This window comes from Mesoplodon densirostris, chromosome 4 (genome assembly GCF_025265405.1).
Source record: "Mesoplodon densirostris isolate mMesDen1 chromosome 4, mMesDen1 primary haplotype, whole genome shotgun sequence".
NCBI classification, from domain to species: domain Eukaryota; kingdom Metazoa; phylum Chordata; class Mammalia; order Artiodactyla; family Ziphiidae; genus Mesoplodon; species Mesoplodon densirostris.
The window spans coordinates 170,363,705-170,384,244 of NC_082664.1; the positions used below are offsets into that span (position 1 = coordinate 170,363,705).

General features: G+C 41.7%; 1 protein-coding gene and 1 pseudogene across 2 annotated transcripts in view; one reads left to right on the forward strand and one right to left on the reverse strand.

The window, feature by feature from the left end:
* Positions 1-20,540, reverse strand: part of NEBL (nebulette) — a 348,466-nt gene that overhangs the window by 241,919 nt on the left and 86,007 nt on the right. The window lies entirely within an intron of this gene.
* LOC132487702 (elongation factor 1-alpha 1-like) lies at positions 13,070-14,589 on the forward strand (annotated as a pseudogene).

Genomic DNA, 20,540 nt, shown 5'->3' on the forward strand with positions numbered 1-20,540 from the left:
AATTTGGATGGGAAAAAGTATACATACAGTTTTAATACATCTTTTATAGTTTTATATTTTCAAGGAAGCATGGTTTACAGAATAAAAATTTTATGCATATGTCTGTCAAGTGGCCTTTTCAGCTACACTAGAAGTTGATCACTAATGACATTCCAATAGTGAAAAGGCTGCAAATCTAAACTGTGGGGGAAAGGAGATCATAAATCTAGTCACTTTTACTCAGTACTGTCAGTTAAGTATATGTATACACATACACACACACACATACATACATACACACACACACACACTTACGCCTTGCTGATTTACTCAGGAACAAAACTAAAAGATTGTTGCAAGTTACACACATTGACTATGGTCATGAACAAAGTGATGACTGAGACATCCCTTGTCAAAATGTCTGTCAATACTTGAACGAATCATGTTGTTATCTGGGAACTCTATGCCCAAAGACGGTATCCAGTCAGGCACTTGATAAGAAGAATGGGACAGAAAGCAATAAAAATATCTATCGGACTTTGCAATGTTCTAGTTATTTCAAAAGAAGGCTCTATCAATAATAAACTCACATTTCTCCTAAGCTCATTCAATAACAGATCCCTTTGTATTTAATACCTTCCCAAATGAAGTTATAAAAAGAACTGTTTTTTTTTTTTTTTTTTTTTTTCTTTTTGCGGTACGCGGGCCTCTCACTGTTGTGGCCTCTCCCGTTGCGGAGCACAGGCTCCGGATGCGCAGGCCCAGCGGCCATGGCTCACGGGCCCAGCTGCTCCGCGGCATATGGGATCCTCCCAGATCGGGGCACGAACCCGTATCCCCTGCATCGGCAGGCGGACTCTCAACCACTGCGCCACCAGGGAGGCCCAGAACTGTTTTTTTAATATACTCTTCTTTGTCCCAAGAATAAAGATTCAGATAAAGTAAATATTGGCTAAATACATAGTGGGACCAAACAATCTACTGGACTTCTATGGAAATCTGGTCCCTAAAATAATCTAAGCAACTATTGTATGAATCAGAAGAGATGAGTCTTAATTCTCTGTGACCTTGACCAAGTCACTTCATCTCAAGAGGCTCCTTTCCTCATATTGTAAGGAGAGATTGTAATACCTTTCCCACATGCCTGAGTGATGTTGTCAAAGGCCATCAACTGAAATAAATCATGAAAGGATATACAAATTTCAAGGATTATTGACTTTGCCAAGAGGGCCGCTTTTATCCCACAATGATGCTGTCAGATAGCTCATAAGCTGCCTTTCTTTGTGGGGCATGCAAGCACCACAGAATATTTATACAACTGATACATCCAGAATCTACTCAACAAAAGACTTCTGTATGTCACAATATCAACACATTTCAATGCAAAGTGAGCAGCTTTCCAAAGATAAAAATTTCTGCTGTGGCAACTCCACCAAGAGGAACAACCTACACTGAATTCTTACAGCATTCCTTGTCATTTGCACGGGCTCTTTCAATCTTGTTGTCTTTCCCTCACACACTGTTCTGAAAGAGTTGGAATCCCATCAGTCACTGTGACAGTCCCACGTTACAGATCAACGTAATTTGTTTATTGACTTCTGAATACCAAATTCCTCCGAGGAAAGTCACAGATCCACAACATGCTGGGAAAATATGGCTGGAAAACATGTAAATACAGACGTGCCCTGACAGCTCCTGATGGCTGCCACTCAGAATATCTCCCAGAGTACACTTCTTCCTTTAGGGGCCACTCTACTCTTAAACATGATAAATGTCTTCCTGCGAGGATGGGGAGCGGGGGAGGGAACCGACAACCAAAGGCAAACAACAGATTTAGTGGCACGTGAGTTCTAAAAACACCACAGCGGTAAAGATGTAAATGGCTGCTGTGTTAGTCAGGTCTCCAGAAAATAAGACCCAATAGGATGTATATACATATAAACAGAAAGACAGAAGGATTTTAAGGAACTGGCTAACGTGATTGTAGGGGCAGGCAAATCCGAAATCTGAAGGTCATCAGATTGGAAGGCCAATCCAGCAGAAGTGCTGAATACTGCAGCTGGAGTCTGAAGGCAGTGTGGAGGCAGAATTCCTCCTTCTCTGGGAGATTCCTTATGTGGGGAACTCAGTCACCAACTGATTGTCACCAATTAGGCATCTGCACACAGAAGCTCTTGGTACCTAGGGCTAAGTCTGTAGAGATGCTTGAACCAAGATCAAACGGCATTGTCTTGACAGAGTATGGATAATCCAGTGAAACCACCAACAGTCAGGAATGGCAGTTTCATTCCAGGCCTGGCACTGGGTTTACAGAATGGGTCCTCTATAGCTCACTGTCTGCAGAAATGCCACCTCCTTGCATCCGATGAGGGCTGGAGCCACAGCTAAATGTGGCAGCACAGGCATTATGTGTAGAGATGAAAGGCCCAACACCCATCTGCTGTGGCCTAGCCCTCTGATGACCAAAGTCAAGGACCTGGGGTCACCACAAAGAATTCACTGACAACGTTCTTCAACCCCCACCATCCTGACTATGTACGATACAAGATTTGTAGTTTGGAGCCTCCTGAGAAGGGAAAAAAGAGGATGAAGTGTTATGCTAACTTCTTGGTTATAATCCCATCTCCCACTTTTTTTAAACAGTGGCCATCCTTGTAGATGTTTTCTACATGTCCATGAGCACTCACATACACTCACGAAAGTCTTAAGGAAATACGCAAAAATATTAGCAATGATTGTTTCTGGATGATGGGAATTTCAGGTCATTTTTTCTTCTTTATTTGTTTAAAAGCTTAAAACATTTATAATGAGCATTAATAACTGGGGGAAAGACAGTAGAGATGTTTTCGCTTTTCAGTTATAAAAATAAGCTAATCCCTTGGAATCTCTGTAAACCTCATCCAATGGTCTCTTACTATAACAATTCCCGAGGAAGTATGCGCATTTATTTAGCAGTTCATTTTTAAAGGTGTCCCTGAGACTTGAGCGAAACCAATATGAGGAGTTGTGTTGTAAGTATGACAAAGTAAAAATCAACAAGTATGCCTAAATACTCAGGATATCAGGGCAAAATGAGCAAAACAGGAAAAAAAATTTTTTTTTTCTAAAATACTTTTTTCAAAAGAGTTTCTAACCAACTTGTGTTAAGATAATGCTGTGGCTAATGAGCTAGAAACAGTACAAAGGTGGTTTTGGACCCACTGATATTTTCTCTTTTATATGCTGGTTTTGGTTTTCTGTTTGTTTTTATTGTTATTACTATTAACAAGAAAAACAGAAAATTCCTGTTAAGGTTGAGTCAGGTCGGATATGTTTAGTGACTATATTTCCTGAAAAAATATTTACAATTTTGAGGACTGGTAAGAACTCTCTGAGACCTCAAGAGACATTATAAAAAGGGCGCTGTTCAGCTAGCAACAATTTTTTAAATCTGCTAATTCACATACCGAAAGGAAGCAGGGCTGCGATGGGGATGGGGGTCTGGTGTTAAAGTGACAACTCCTTTAACTTTGGTGTCAATGCTGTATTTACACACAAAGGTTAGGGCACCCAATGGCCCTGTGACATACATAAAAAGTCACTCCCCTGCTTCACTAGCTTGAGGTAACCGTCATCCATCTAACTGCATCCTGGCTTTCCCACCCTCCAGCTCTGTCACTTGGGTGTGTTATGTAACCTCTCTGTGTCTCAGTTTCCTTCAGTAAGCACCTCACAGAGTTGTTATAAGGATGACGTGAATTAATATTTATAAAGTGCTTCAAACGGGTCTGGCACACAGTAAGTGGTTTGTGTTCAATAAACTGACATTTACACAACTGCTTGCACCACCCAACTCTATGACAAGCCCATAGTCCAAATGATCCACCCAAACTAGCCCCAAAAGTAGCCACAATTCCTACAAGAGAATTCAGGGGGCTCCCGTATGAAAATGAAAAGAAACGACCCAAAAGGCCTCAAAGTAGATGCATCATGGTGACACACACATTAGAATCAGCCAGAGTAGCTTGGCTACAGGCTGCCCTGCGGCTACACAGACAAATGCTTTGTTTGTCCTGAGGCTTAGTTGTCTCTGGGTGATTCATCACAATGCAGACCAATGAACCATGTTCAAAATGTCCTGCATTAGCACTGGAGCTGAGTTAGATGGGAAGCATAGAGAAACTTGTATCCACTGAGCTTTGACATCAGCTAGACAGTGTGTAAGACATCTCCACATCATGATGTAAGGATGACTATCTGTTCCTCACAGTAGAGAACATTCTGCCATCATGAAGCTAGTGAGTGGTGGGGCCAGAGCTTGCTCCAGGATGCCTGACTGCAGTTTGGACTTTCTCCTACACAGTGCTCCCTCTTGTTCATAAAAACTAGCATAGAATACTTCTGAGAGGAGGGGGAAATTTACTCAATTCTTGAATCCAGTATTTCCCAAATTTGTGAAAGTTTCAATGTTAAAAACTAGATATGCAAACAGGCCTATGGTGACTGTCCTCTGGCACTTTAAAAGCAATTTTTTGTATATGCTGCTGGCGGAAGAATAACTTAGTACAACCACTTTGGAAAACAAAGTGGCATCACACTCAGAAATGCTGGAAATGCACACAGACCCAGCAATTCCATTCCTAGGTATATCCTCTAGACTCAGAACTCTTTCACATTTACACCCACACTGTCTATCAAAAAACTGGATACACAGTACACTGAAACACTACACAACAGTGAAAATCACAGCAGCAGGATTCAATCCCAAAAGCATAATATTGAGTGAAATAAAGCAAGTCAGGAGAGTACACAGTTTTATTCTAGTAGTATATAGTTCAAAAAGATATAAAATCAAGAAATATATTGTTTATGGAATCATTCACATGCAGATTAACTACAAAAGAAAGCAAGGAAATTACAAACACAAAAATTTAGGACTGCAGTTACTTGAGTGGGAGAGGAATGTGGTCAAGGAGGGTGTTATGGACTGAATGTTTAGGTCACCCCAAAATTCACGTCCTGAAATCCTAATCTCCAATGTGACAGCAATAGGAGGTGGGGGACGTTGGAAGGTGCTTAGGTCAGGAGCCCTCATGAATGGGATTAGTGCCCTTATAAAAGAGGCCCCAGGGCCTCCCTGGTGGCGCAAGTGGTTGAGAGTCCGCCTGCCGATGCAGGGGATACGGGTTCGTGCCCCGGTCTGGGAGGATCCCATATGCCGCGGAGCGGCTGGGCCCGTGAGCCATGGCCGCTGAGCCTGCGTGTCCGGAGCCTGCGCGTCCGGAGCCTGTGCTCCGCAACGGGGGAGGCCACAACAGTGAGAGGCCCGCATACCGCAAAAAAAAAAAAGAGGCCCCAGAGAGATCCCTATCCCTTCCGCCATGTGAGGACACAGGGAGAAGGCAGTTATGAACCAGGAAGTGGGTCTCACAAGACACTGAACCTGCCAGTTCCTTGCTCTTGGACTTCCCAGACTCCAAACTGTGAGAAATAAATGTTTGTTGTTTAAGCCCCCCAGGATGTGATATTTTTGTGATAGTAGCCAAATGGACTAAGACAGAGGGCTCCATGCAGTACTGGCCACCTCTTTCTTAAGCTCAGAAATTTGTATGCAGATGCTATTTTTATAATTCTTTAAAATGTACATTTAATTTATAGTCTTTTGCATGTATAATGTATTTTCTAAAACAAAGCATTGTTAAAATAAGCAGAAAAGATCAACTTTATTAACTGCTAAAAGCGAAACAGTCATACACACAACTAGCCACAAAATAAGGCAAAATAAAACGGAGAGATGGAGAGCCGACATTCCCTCAGTGTCTCTGTGCCAGGACCATGGTGGGGATTTTCACATAAAGGAATTCCATTTTAAAAAGCACAAAGGTAATATGAGGTCTCAAAGAAAAGAGAGATGACACCTAGGTGGGAGGACAATTTCCTGAAGAGCATTGCTTTTTGACTCTTGCTGTAAGACTGGGTAATGCTTTTGATCAAGGAGCAACAGGGTGACTGGATCCCTAGGGTAGAGAAAACAACACTTAGAAAGAGGGCAGCAGAGGGACACTAGGTATGTCCAAGAAATGTCTAATAGTCCAATTTGGATCCTTGCCTTAGCTTATACATATAGCCAGAGATACAGTTTACTATGAACTGGTGCCCAAATCTGAGCTCTGTTAAGAGTCTGGATGACCCCAATAGCCTATTAACTCCCCAAGTCTGAGTTCCCAGTAAGACTCTATTAGAAATGCCTGTACTGTTAATTTATTCACAATGTAACATGACATGAAAAGAATGTTTAAAACTAGACTTGTTTCTCCAAATTTCTTCAGTAAATCAGATAATCTTGAACATCAGTTTACTCCACTACCAAAGGGGAAATTTCTAACTTTAAATCTATGTCTACGGGAAGATACATCAACTAACTAAAAACAGGACAAACATTTTTATAGCCACATATATATATATATGACTATAAAAGTAAAAGTTATAGTCATATATATATAACTAAAAACATTTTTCGGGCTTCCCTGGTGGCGCAGTGGTTGAGAGTCCGCCTGCTGATGCAGGGGACACAGGTTCGTGCCCCGGTCCGGGAAGATCCCACATGCCGCGGAGCGGCTGGGCCCGTGAGCCATGGCCGCTGAGCCTGCGCGTCCGGAGCCTGTGCTCCGCAACAGGAGAGGCCACAACACTGAGAGGCCCACGTACCGCAAAAAAAAAAAAAAAAAAAAAAAAAAAAAAAAAACATTTTTATAGTCAACTGCAATCAGTTTTGTGTGTTTTCTCAGAAATATGACTAAGAACAGCTATTATCAAAATAAATAACATTCATTCTAGAGGCTGTGGGACCAGGCTACCAGTGCCACAGCCCATCAGCTCCTCCCCTTCTGGTCAAGAGCCAGGGTTGGGTCAAATATGTTACACTCATCATATCCTTTCATTCTGCCTGTGATCCTGACAGCAGCACACTCTCTCTGCTCCAGAAGAAACACATATGATCTATTCCTCCTCTTCTAGATTTTTGGAAGATGCTTTAGCTAAACATGGCATTCAACTAGTCTATCAGATAAAGTTTCACTGCAAGTTTTAAAGTAATCAAAAATAATTTCAAACACACACAAAATGGCTTCAACCACTTATAAAGATGTGGTTTTAAAATATGGGTAAAGAGAAGGGGGAAAAGCTATCTACCATAACACTTCACGTTTGAGAAACTATAAGCCAAAAACTTCTCCTTTGGAAACAACAAAGCATGCATTAAGTTTTATAATGCATTTTTTTTTAATATTTCAGGATTTTCAGGCCATTCAGTCTCTTTATTTATTTATTTTTTTGGCTGCACTGGGTCTTCGTTGCTGAGCACAGGCTTTCTCTAGTTGGGGTGAGCGGGGGCTACTCTTTAGTTGCGGTGCGCGGGCTTCTCATTGCAGTGGCTTCTCCTGTTGTGGAGCACCGGCTCCAGAGCACAGGCTCAGCAGTTGTGGCGCACGGGCTTAGTTGCTCCGCAGCATGTGGGATCTTCCTGGACCAGGGCTCGAACCCGTGTCCCCTGCATTGGCAGGCAGATTCTTAGCCACTGGGCCACCAGGAAACCCCTATAATGCATCTTTAAAATAACTTTTTCTAAAAGAACCAACATTATTTTACGGCATGCTTATCAAATGCTACATTAAACACAAAATTATCTCAGTCCAAAACTTCAAACTAAACTTTCTTAAAACTTCGCAAAGCTATTATAGTATCAGAGTTGCAGCTAAAGATTTACCATTTCGAGGAAACTTAAACACAGTTCAAACATCCTTTAAGTGATTGCCGAACTGTCAGTTGTTCTAGACCTGATTTGGTTCACTTCAGAACCAAGGATTTCCTTACCTATGGGTGGAAAACATTTGGACCAGGACTCAGATGCCCTGGGTTTTAGGCTTAGCTCCTATACTTGTACTTACAATTGGTTAGTCTAGGAGACGAGCCTTAAACCCAGGACACCTGAACTTGGGCAGGTCAAAGGCACTAAGCCTTGATTTTCTCTCCCAGTCTGCCTATATGTAGAGTGTTTATGAGGATAAAATAAAAGGATATAAAAGTAATTAAATATAAAATTGTGAAATATTATTATTGATATAAGTTGTTATCAAGTATTTAAAAGATCACATATTGGAAAAGCTCCACTATCACGTCCCCCCATTCACCATGCTTACCAGCGACCACCGCACCCAGCAGTCACGGGTAAGCCACCTCATCGGGCAGCCAGAGCACCTGTGCCTGCATCTATTGTTGCTCGCACTGGATGTGTTACAAATGCTGTTTGCTGGACTGTCAGCCCCACGAGACACTGCACTCCTCAAATTCTGCATCTCCCTTGGTAGGCACAGACAGACAGTCATCTGTGGGATGTTGACAAATGCCCCAAAGGGAAAAAGTTAACATTTGACACTAGCATAAGCAGGATACAAAATCCCAGGGTACTAAAAGGTAAGTCTCATTCCAAATTCCCTTAGACACATTCAGAGAAACTAGGAAAACACTTTCTAGTACTGATAGGTAACTCAAATCCTTTCTGACTACTTCAAACGGGAAAGGGGGATAAATGTCCTCTTGAGAAATGTAAACCTCAGAGAGTATGGGATATATAACCTTGCTAATCTCATATTTTCTACCAAATAATGTGCAGTCAATATTCTCAAATTAATTTCAATAGGTAGTAAAGCATAATTCTCTGTGCTGGCCAAACATCTGTTCACACCAAGTTATTTTACTAAAACTGAAGTCAATTGCTGCCTGCTTTGATTAAAACTCTCCGTTGTCCCAACTTTTTTCAGTCCTCTAACATTAGGAAAATGAAAGTGAACTTTCATTGATTCAAGAAAGAAAGTATGGCTCTCTTATTGGAAACTGTATATTTTGGAATAAAAGTGAGTCAAAGAGCAATCACAATCAAGGTGATAATACCAACCTTTAGCTACAATTTTGAGTGAATAAAATAAAACTGAACACTCCTCAGACAAGCCAAACTGGGGTTTTCTTTGGAAAGTTTTAATGGAAGTCCTAGGTCATATTTTATGTTAAATCAATATATAAAAGTTTGATATAATAGCATTTGGGTACTAGGACATTAATTTGTCAGACAGCATTTGAGTCTTGCCAAATACAAATATTTCAAGTCTCCATGACATGCTCTTCACTCTACTGGGGTCTGATGCAGGGTCATCTAAAAATAGCAGTTGGAGACACAGCCAGATCTCCCAGGCAATGCTGAAGAGGCACCTCTAAATGGCAGAAATTGTAGTTTAAAGAGACAGTACAGCTTATTAAGGCCCTGAGAGTAAAGCACAGTCGGAGAGCTACCATCCCCTATGGCACAACTCCTTGTACACACTCTGTGGTCATATCCATCTGAACTCATTCTTTGCGCACATTAGGCAGTAATCATTATTCTAAACAAAAGGGGGATTTTATACTCAACTAATGGGGTAAAATACATCATAAGACATAGAATTTTATTTTTTTGTGTGTGTGTGCGCGGGCCTCTCACTGTTGTGGCCTCTCCCGTTGCAGAGCACAGGCTCTGGACGCGCAGGCTCCGCGGCATGTGGGATCTTCCCGGACCGGGGCACGAACCCGTGTCCCCTGCATCAGCAGGCAGACTCTCAGCCACTGGGCCACCAGGGAAGCCCAAGACATAGAATTTTAAAAGGTTCTAGAGATCATCTGGAACAGCGGCTCTCCAACTTGGGCGTGTGTAAGAATCAGCTGGCGGGCTTGTTGACACAGCCTTCCTCTGCGTGGCTATTACATTCCACACCCTCTTGCCACCTCAAAGACATCGTTCTAGAAATTGTCCCCTTTTCTCTGTAATATTCCTCCTCTCTATTGGGTCATTCCACACTGGTATATAAACATGCTGCTACCGCTCCCACTGTTTTAAAATTCTTCCTTTGAACTCTGGTTTCTTCACTGCCACCACCCCATTCTTCTCATGCCTTATATGCAAAATGCCCCAAAAAGCTGTCTATACTTGCTTTCTCTAACTCCTCTGTTTCCATTCTCTCTTGAACTTCAATTGATTCTCACCCTCACCACTTCACTGAAACCACTCATGGCAAGGAAACCAATGACCCCCACTTGGTCAAGCCAACGGTCAGTCCTCAGTCCCCATCTTGTTTGTTCCATCACCAGCATCTGACTCAGTTTATCCATCCTTCCTGTCGGAAGCACATTCTTCATTTGGCTTCCAGAATACCACACTCTCCTGGTTCTCTTACCACCTCGCTGGCTGTTATGAATTGAATTGTGCCCCCCCAAAAAGATACATTGAAGTCTTAACCCCCAGTACCTGAGAATGTAACCGTGCTTGGAAATAGGGTCTTTGCAGATTTCCCATATATAACCAGGTGAGGGTGAGGTCATTAGGGTGGGCCTTAATCCAACATGACTGGTGTCCTTATGAAATGGGGAAATCTGGACACACAGAGGCACAGAGGGAAGATGAAGTGAAGATACACAGGGAGAAGATAACCATGTGACTGGAGTGATGCATCTACAAGCCACTGAATACCACGTGTTGCCAGTAAACGCCAGAGGCTAGAAGAGGCAAGGAGGAACTCCCCCGCTAGAGCCATCAGAGGTAGCATGGTCCTGCTAACACCTTGCATCAGACTTCTAGCCTCCAGAACTGTGAGACAATAAACTTCTGTTGTTTGAAGCCACTCAGGTTTTGGTGCTCTGTTTTGGCAGCTGTATGAAACTAAGACACTGGCTAATCCTCCTTAGCATGTACGGCCGGTTTTCATCTGCCTAACCTTGGGGTGGCTTAGGGCTCTGTCACCGTACTTCTTTACTTTCCTGTATATACCCACACTGACTAGATCTCAATCAGTCTCACGGCTTTAAATACCTTCTCTATGCTGACTCCAGCCCAGACTTGTCTCCTGATCTCCAGGCTCATGGCTCCACCTACCTTCTTCACATATCTTGGATGTCTGGTAGATATCTCAAACCTAACCAGTCCCACACCAAACTCCTGATTCTCCCCAGAACACCCGTGCCTCCTTGGGCCTCTCCCGTTTCCGTAAATTACTACTCACTGACCAACTTCTCAGACAAAAAAAAAAGGGGAGGGGGTATTTATCTTCTTGTATTTTCTTTTTTTAAATTAATTTATTTATTTTTATCTTTGGCTGCATTGGGTCTTTGTTGCTGCACATGGGCTTTTCTCTTGTTGTGGTGAGCAGGGGCTACTCTTTGTTGCGGTGCGCGGGCTTCTCATTGCAGTGGCTTCTCTTGTTGCGGAGCACAGGCTCTATGCATGCAGGCTTCAGTAGTTGTGGCACACAGGCTCAGTAGTTGTGGCGCACGGGCTTCATTGCTCGGCGGCACGTGGGATCTTCCCGGACCAGGGCTCGAACCCGTGTCCCCTGCATTGGTAGGCAGATTCTTAACCACTGCGCCACCAGGGAAGCCCTATCTCCTTGTATTTTCTATAACCCACATCCCAAAGGTAAATCCTGTTGGCTCCACCTCCAAAATATATTCTGAACGTGACCTCTTCCGATCTCTTCCACTATCACTACCACGGCACAAACCCCATCATTTCCCACCTGGATAACTGCCCCTGACACCTGATGGGGCTCCCTGCATCCACCCCTGCCTCCTACAGTCTATTCTCAACAGAGCGACCAGACAGGACTTGTAAAACATAAATCAGACACCATTACTCTTTTCTTCTCAGTTAGTGAAAGTCAAAATTCTTAAAATCTTCTAAAAGACCTTTTCTGTTTCCTGCTTCTTGCAAGCCCCACCTCCTTTGCCCTGTACTCTCTCCATTCATTGTTCTTACTTTTTCCAACACACCACCATGCTTCCACCTCCTATCTTTATACTTGCTCTTTCCCCAAACATCACAGCTCACCCTCTCACTTCCATCAGGTCTGCTCAAATATCCCCTCATTGGAGACCATCTCTGATTATCCAGCATAAAATAGGAACCCACCCCTCAACCCAGCATTCTCTTTCCCTGCATTACTGTTTCCATAGCATCGAGCACCAAGTGATTTGTGAGCTATTAACCATTTTTTTTCTAACCTGTGTCCTTTCACTAGAATGAAGTTCCATGAGAGCAAGGGAACTGCTATATCCCCAGCTCCTAACCTGGGCCTTGTACTTGGTAGGCACTTAATACATGTGTTTTGAGTGAATGAAGAAATTTAAAAAGGAAGTAGAAATCCCTAACATGAGGTGACATTTGTTTTTACATAAATAGCTTTTTCACAAGTTCATCTACCTAAATTTCTCCAAAGTTGGCACAAGCACAGCTCAGTCTCAGCCTTGCAAACATTGTGGCCATAAAAAAATAAAATAAAATAAAATAAAATAATCAGAGATCCTAGGAAGAAGTAAAACTCTTCCGATTTACCCCCCAGAAAGTATGCCAATATCATTCTTCCTTTAAATGATGTTTTTGCCCCTAAAGATGGGTGCGTCCTCCTCAGCATCACAGTCCCTCGGGATTGAGCCACCTACATAAAGTGACTCTTTGGCATCAGTTAATCCTCTGCAGAAGTTGTACCTGGGTCAGCTCTACAGATAATAATCTGTAAATTATCACACTTTACGTGAACATAAGTTACAGACGCAATCACATAGCCATATGAATCAAGTGTCTGCTTCTGCAGGATGAAATGACCATCCCAAAATGTACTTTCCCAACATGCAAAATGCAAGCCCAATGAAAAGAGCCAAGATGGAAAATGAGAATACTGAAGCAGTCAGTGATGAAGATTCGGATAGCGTTCTCTATGTACACAGCAGCTGCACAATTTGTGAGGTTTAATTTTATCAGACTGACTTCTATTTCATGTGCCAAGTTTTTTTCCGTTAGGATTTCAGCAGGTGCAATGTGACAAATCAATACAGCTAAATTCTTAGCCTCTGAACTAAGAAAACTCTCTATCACAACATGTTAGGGTGAAAGACAGAAAAAGTTCGGGGAGGGGAAGAAGGAAAAGGCAATAAAGAGAAAAAAATGAGATTTTAAAAGGAATCTGGCTTTTTCGCAACAGGCTTGCCGCCAGGACACAGGTGTCATGAAAACCACTACTAAACCTAAGCAAAAATGGGAAAGGAGAAGACCCACATCAACATCGTTGTCACTGGACACGTAGATTCAGGGAAGTCTACCACTCCTGGCCATCTGATCTACAAATGTGGTGGGATTGACAAGAGAACCACTGAAAAGTTAGAGAAGGAGGCTAGAGATGGGAAAGAGCTCCTTCAAGTATGCCTGGGTCTTGGACAAACTGAAAGCTGAGCACGAGCGTGGTATCACCACTGATATCTCCCTATGGAAATTCTAGACCAGCAAGTATTATGTGACCACCATTGATGCCCCAGGACACAGAGACTTCATCGAAAACATGATTACAGGAACATCCCAGGCTGACTGTACTGTCCTGATTGTTGCTGCTGGCATTGGTGAATCTGAAGCAGGTATTTCCAAGAATGGGCAGACCCATGAGCATGCCCTTCTGGCTTACACTCTGGGTGTGAAACAAGTGATTGCTGGAGTTAACAAAATGGATTCCACTGAGCCACCCTACAGCCGGAAGAGATATGAGGAAACAAAGAAGTCAGCACCTCCATTCAGAAAATTGGCTACAACCCTGACACAACAGCATTTGTGCCAATTTCTGGCTGGAATGGTGGCAACATGGAGCCACGTGCTAACATGCCGTGGTTCAAGGGATGGAAAGTCACCCGTAAAGATGGAAATGCCAGTGGAACCAACCACACTGCTTGAAGCTCTGGATTGCATCCTGCCACCAACTCACTCAACTGACAAGTCCTTGCGTTTGCCCCTCCAGGACGTCTACAAAATTGGTGGTATTGGCACTGTCCCTGTGGGTCGAGTGGAGACTGGTGTTCTCAAACCTGGCATGGTGGTCACCTTTCCTCCAGTCAACGTGACAATTGAAGTGAAGTCTGTTGAAACACACCATGAAGCTTTGAGTGAAGCCCTTCCTGGGGACAATGTGGGCTTCAATGTCAAGAACGTGTCTGTCAAAGATGTTTGTCATGGCAATGTGGCTGGTGAGAGCAAAAATGACCCACCGATGGAAGCAGCTGGCTTCACAGCTCAGGTGGTTATCTTGAACCATCCAGGCCAAAGCAGTGCTGGCTATGCACCTGTGCTGGATTGTCACACAGCTCACGTTGCTTGCAAGTTTGCTGAGCCGAAGAAGATTGATCATTGTTCTGGGAAAAAGCTGGAAGATGGGCCCAAATTCTTGAAATCTGGCGATGCTGCCATCGTCGATATGGTTCCTGGCAAACCCATGTGTGCTGAGAGCTTCTCTGACTATCCTCCTCTGGGTCATTTTGCTGTTCATGACATGAGACATACGGTTGCTGTGGGTGTCACCAAAGCAGTGGACAAGAAGGCAGCTGGAGTTGGCAAGGTCATCAAGTCTCCCCAGAAAGCTCAGAAGGCTAAATGAATATTATCCCCAATACCTGTCACCCCAGTCTTAATCAGTGGTGGAAGAACAGCCTCAGAACTATATGTCTCAATTGGCCATTTAAGTTTAATAGCAAAAGACTGGTTAATGATAACAATGCATCATAAAACCTTCAGAAGGAAAGGACAATGTTCTGTGGACCATTTGTTTTGTGTGTGGCAGTTTTAAGTTATTAGTTTTTAAACTCAGTACTTTTTAATGGAAACAACTTGACCAAAAATCTGTCACAGAATTTGAGACTCCTTAAAAAAGTTTAATGAGGAAAAAAAAAAAAAAGGGAATCTGTTATGTATGCCCAGGAGTGCTGTTAGAAATTTTGTTCCTTTGTTTCCATATCTGAAGGATTTAGATATGTGTCTTATCCGGCCAACCCCTAAATCTCCCACTGGTCTATGTATTACTGCTACACACAACAAAATTAGGACTTGAAATGGGATCTCTGGAAGGTAATAGTGCTGTGGCATCAAATTTTTTTAATGTATTAAGTATTTGAGAAGAGTGTCCACCTAAAGAGCACAAAGAAGGGAGGGGTGGCCAAGCTGTGGTCAAGAAGATGAATCTACAAGAAAGATTTTGCTGCAAAGGAGAACCAAACGTGGAAGTTGAGTATATAAAAGATAAAGCATTAGAAATAAAGGTTGCGGGGCTTCCCTGGTGGCGCAGTGGTTGGGAGTCCACCTGCCGATGCAGGGGACACGGGTTCATGCCCCGGTCTGGGAAGATCCCACATGCCGTGGAGCGGCTGGGCCCGTGAGCCGTGGCCGCTGAGCCTGCGCGTCCGGAGCCTGTGCTCCACAAGGGGAGAGGCCACAACAGTGAGAGGCCCACATACCGCAAAAAAAAAAAAAAAAAAAAAGAAAAGAAATAAAGGTTGCACAAAAGGCCACAGGTATATGAAAGCCAGAGCGATTTCAGCTTGGGGACACCTGGGACATTACTATATACGCCCAATTGCTCCAGGGACTGAAGAAGGACATAGCAAAAGCCCTGGTGTTTAAAAAGACGCTCAACCACACACGCAGTTATGATCTTGTTCCCTTATACCTTCCACCTTATTTCTAACCTCCTCGGGTGTCCACCCTTGCACATGTCACATGCATGGCCCTGCTCCTACATCACTCCCCATGTGCTATCAAGAACACAGGCTGTGGCTTCTGTCCTGCATGGTACCTAATGCTCTAAGTTCGCAATTAATATCAAACCACTAATAGTTATTAGAGACCTAATATTTTAGACTAACATTAGAATTACATTTAATTAAATTTAATAAATAAATTGTAATGAGTAACATGGAGCTGGAATGTCTCTTTAATGAAATCCATGGAAACATGACTGAGATTATCAAGGTTTTCTATTCAAACTTTTAGAATCAATGTTGGTTATATTTTCCTTCTGATTCCCACTGTAGAACAGAAATGTTTTTATTTGTTTTTAATTTTTATTGGAGTATAGTTGCTTTACAATATTGTGTTAGTTTATACTGTACAGCAAAGTGAATCAGCTATGTGTATACACATATCCCCTTTTCTGGATTTCCTTCTCATTTAGATCACCACAGAGCACTGAATAGAGTTCCCTGTGCTATATAGTAGGTTCTCGTTAGTTATCTGTTTTATACATAGTATCAATAGTGTATAGATGTTAATCCCCATCTCCCAATTCATCCCACTGCCTCCCTTTCCCCTTTGGTATCCATACGTTTGTTCTCTGTTTGTTCTCTACGTCTGTGTCTCTATAGAAATGCTTTTAAATATCTCTGGAGTTACAGTTAGGGTTTTTTTTTTTTTCACTTGGGATTTTTGTTTTATTTTCTTTTGCTTTGTTGTTTAAAAACCACAGCAATGATGGAGGCTTAAAATAGAAAACTAGTACCTATTTAAATATACAGTAGAGGTCAAAAAACAACCTGAATTCAAATGAGATTTCTAAAGATACATACATATTTCCTTTCTGATTTCTACAGATTTGTTCACTCCTTAAAAACTTTTATGCTATTTGGGGATTTTTACTGCAAAGCCAAGATAAGCGCTGATTTTTATCTGTTGAGGGTGTTTCCTACTCAGAAAAACAATCCAGGTCAACCACCACAAGAATCATAAACACAATGGCCAAGGATACAGAAAAAGAAAATTCATGAGTTCACATCCAGCACATAGGGATCTGACTCAACTTTAAGAAAAAATTAATAATACACACAATCCCCTTTAGTTTTATTGACCACTTAAGGCAACTGAAAGTTTTCATTAACTTTTACTAATTAAATTATTCTGCTTCTTTATTTAAGTGTTAATGAAGTTTTTAAAGTAATGATTTTAGGAGATGCATTTCTAATTACTATTTCTAAAAATATTGCAAACCATGTTCTTACCACATCAAAATTAAGCAATTACCTATAAATGCCCATAATTAGAAATGCAGTATAAATTCTGTTCTAACAAACCAAGCCACTGTGTCTTAAAGATAGGATAATTAGCACAGATACTATTAAATGGGTGCTATGATGATAGATGCCGTAGAAATGTACAGACAGACTGGGTGAAAGGAAAAAGCAGCCCGAAAAAGGAAATTGATTTGTGCAAGCAGAAGAAAAAAAAATCTTGAGAATGAGATAGGCAACTGGAGGGAAGAAGCAAATCAGCAGAGGGGCTTTTTGACTGATATTAGGAAGGTGTGTTGTAACAAATATTTAGCACAGGTAGTTCTCACTATATATCTGAGTCTGCCCAATAATGAGTCATTGAAAGGGTTTATTCCTGGATGGCACTGAACTATACATGGAAGCGCCTTCAAGGAACATGGAGAAACCTCACTTTGAGTGAAGAGAAAAACCTGACCCACATCATACACTTTAGTTTCAGAAGGAGACAGAATCCTTTCCAGTCTGTTTTATATTTACATCGTGAAACTGATCACAATTTTCTGCTTAACACACTCTAACATACAAATGAATAAAAGTGCTGTTTTGTTTTCTTCAAACTTGGCAATAATTTGGGAGGATTTGAGATGATTTTTTTAAAGCTTGTGTTAGAGGACAAAAAATTAGGTACACAGCCTCAAACTCATAAAACGCTGGGATTATATGATTGTTTTTCCACGCACGGTATCTAAAATAAGTTAAGTACTTAGCAGGTATTCAAAAAGTATTTGTTTAAGAAGAAAGATGGGAAGGACTGAAGTGTTTCCTTCTGAATTGTAGGCAGAAACTGTTCTAAAACATGTTCATGTCTTAACTCATGTTTCTTATTGCAAAAGCAGCCCCATCAATCACTAATGTCTTCACTCAAATCCAGTGGCATTTACTGAGCACCTACTATGTATGAGGATTGCCCCTTTTGCGTCTGTCACTCAGGATTAGTCTTTAATCCTGCAGCTGCAAAACCCCAGGGGCCCTGAGCAGATGGGACTAGTGATAGGATTTCGTTCAACCCAGTAACACTTTCACTCCATCTGGCACGTTATTCCTGGAACAGTCACTGGAAAAGAAACTGCACTAGGTAAAAACATTAACAAAGCCGGGGTGATGGGTTTCAGTCGAAATTGCAAGTGACAAGTTGCTCTTCTGGTCTTACCATCGGCAGCTGCACACCTTTCTTCCACCCGGTTCCATGTTAGCCTTCCTCTCTATCCTTCCACACCTGCATCCTCAATTCATCCTCCTCTTAGACTAATAGTTCTGCCAACTCAGGATCCATCAGTCTCTCCACATCAGCATGAAGCTGTATGGAAAATGAGAGAGTGACGAACAATCTTCCTAAGACTTGGGTCGCTTCCCTCCATTCTCATAGGCTTGGATAACTCTATTTAAAGTCCACTCGGCTTCTCCTCCCTGCCTTGTAAGAAGTGTACACTTCTTAAAGATGCCAAATTTCTTTTTCCCCAGACTTTTACCCACCAGACATATTATATGTTGCAGTTGCTGGAAAAATATTATTAAATGAGAACTTTTTCATGAAAACAGTCATCATCACCTAGATAAATGAATAAATTTGCTACTACTGCATTTCTATAAAGATGATAGCAACTCAATGTTGATCAATCTTATTCTTGCTAATGCTTATAAAAAAATAAAGGTTAAGAACTAGCAAAATTTAGTGATTAAAAGAGATCGATTTAAAGTAGAAAAAACAGGAAATAGAACAATATACACTTTTTCTAAGACAAATCTGTTTAAGATATTTAGCTAAAGGAAAATGACACTAATCCAGAAATGTACACGGCTAGTAGACAATCACTAATAAAGAAGTTTTATTTTAAGCCTCTGAATTTCCTCTAAAAAGCCAAGATTTTAATATTCTTGGCTTGGACTTACCGTACTAAAAACACAGTAACACAAGGGAGAACAATGAGACATTCCTTAAGAGTTCACTTACTAGGTCAAGTGTGCATCAGAATCTTAATTCTGATCTACAAAATCATTATTCTCTTACAATTTAACTGAATATTTATAGCCATGGACTATTTTAGGACACTTCAGAATTATTGTCATCACGCCCCATTTGCTCCATCTTTAGAAGGTTTAGAACACACACCAAAAAAGTTTAAAGGCCTATGTTTCTGAAATAATTTCACTTTACTTTTAAAATTGAATACATAAATGTCTGAGAGTGCTATTTTTAAAATTCACTTTCATGACAAACTCTTTATATTGAGCCTCAAACTGTAATTCATGAGAAACTTGAGAAACTTCTAAAGATGAATTACATGTCCAACAATTGTCAGGAAATTGGAGACACAGTTTCCTCCAATAATGAGCACCTATAAGGTTTCTTTATATTATAAAAAAAGAAGGAACAGGAGGAAGCGGGGAGAGAAGTGTACAATGAAGAGAAATAAGTGTGTGCAGCCAAGAGACAAGATGGAATTTGAAAGAGCCACGAGACTGTGGCTTAGAAAGATTAAATTTACTCCACGTGACTCCAAAAGGCAGTAAAGGGACCATTAGCACAAAGTCAAGAGAGGAGAGGGGAAACTCTCAACTTAATGTGGTAAAGAAGAACTTCCTATTAAAATGGTATATACGCACTTATGGTGTAACAAACTTAAGATCTTCAAAGGAATTCAAGTAGAAGCTGAAAGACAACTTAGCATGGACACTGAAATTGTGAATTTCTCTACTGGGTGGGAAACAAGACTAGGAGGCCAGCTCCGTGATTCTCCACTTTAGGTGTGTATAATCAAATGTGTTGAACCCTTCTATAAAGTCAAAAAAGTGTAGGTGAGCACTTTTAAATGAATGCATTATAATTTACATGTCCGTGATGGACATCTGCATTTCGGTGTTCAGCATCCATTTTCCTCCTCTGGTAGCATCAACTTGCTCTTCCCTTTGGAATAACCCAGTCCCTCTGGTCTGAGTGTGGCTGGTCGAAGCCCCACCTCTTCAGTTTGTCTCCTCCTCCTGGCCACAGAGATGGGCATGTGACTAAAACCAGACCCAGGCAAATAATCTTGAAGTTTTCATTCAAACTAATGGGGAAGGAAAATTCTTTCTGCGGAGCTGGCTAGGATATAAGGCTGAAGCTTGCTTAAAAGCTATCTTGCCATCATAAGGAAAGAGGCTACCCGGAAAAGAGTTACGGGAGAGAAGAGCTGAAACCTGATGATAACCCCAGGATCCACTGACACCTGGGCTTTTCAGCCATCAGCTAGCAAAGCAGTACATCCTCTCTTCTGCTTTAGGCTAGTTTGCGTTGCCTTTCTGTCACTTGCAACCAAAAAGTCCTAACCAATGTCAAAGGAGGAAATAATGAGAAAGGGAGCTTGAATGTCTAAATACTGGCTAATAATCTAATTCTGTAGGTTTTGACCTTTAAAACCTAAAATATTTAGGGTACCTTCTGGTACCATTTGAACTTTCTCATCTTCTTCATCATGACTATTTTCCAATTCATATGGAACCAGCTTTTCTCCCAGCTTTCTGCCTTGGTTTCCCTTAACCTCTCAAGAGGCTCTGTATTGGTTTCTCAATCTCCCAAGAAAGAAATGACACGGGGCACTTCCAAGAGTCATCAGCTGTCCTGTTCACACAAAACAGCCACTCTCCCCTGTGGCATCAGGCTCACACAAACC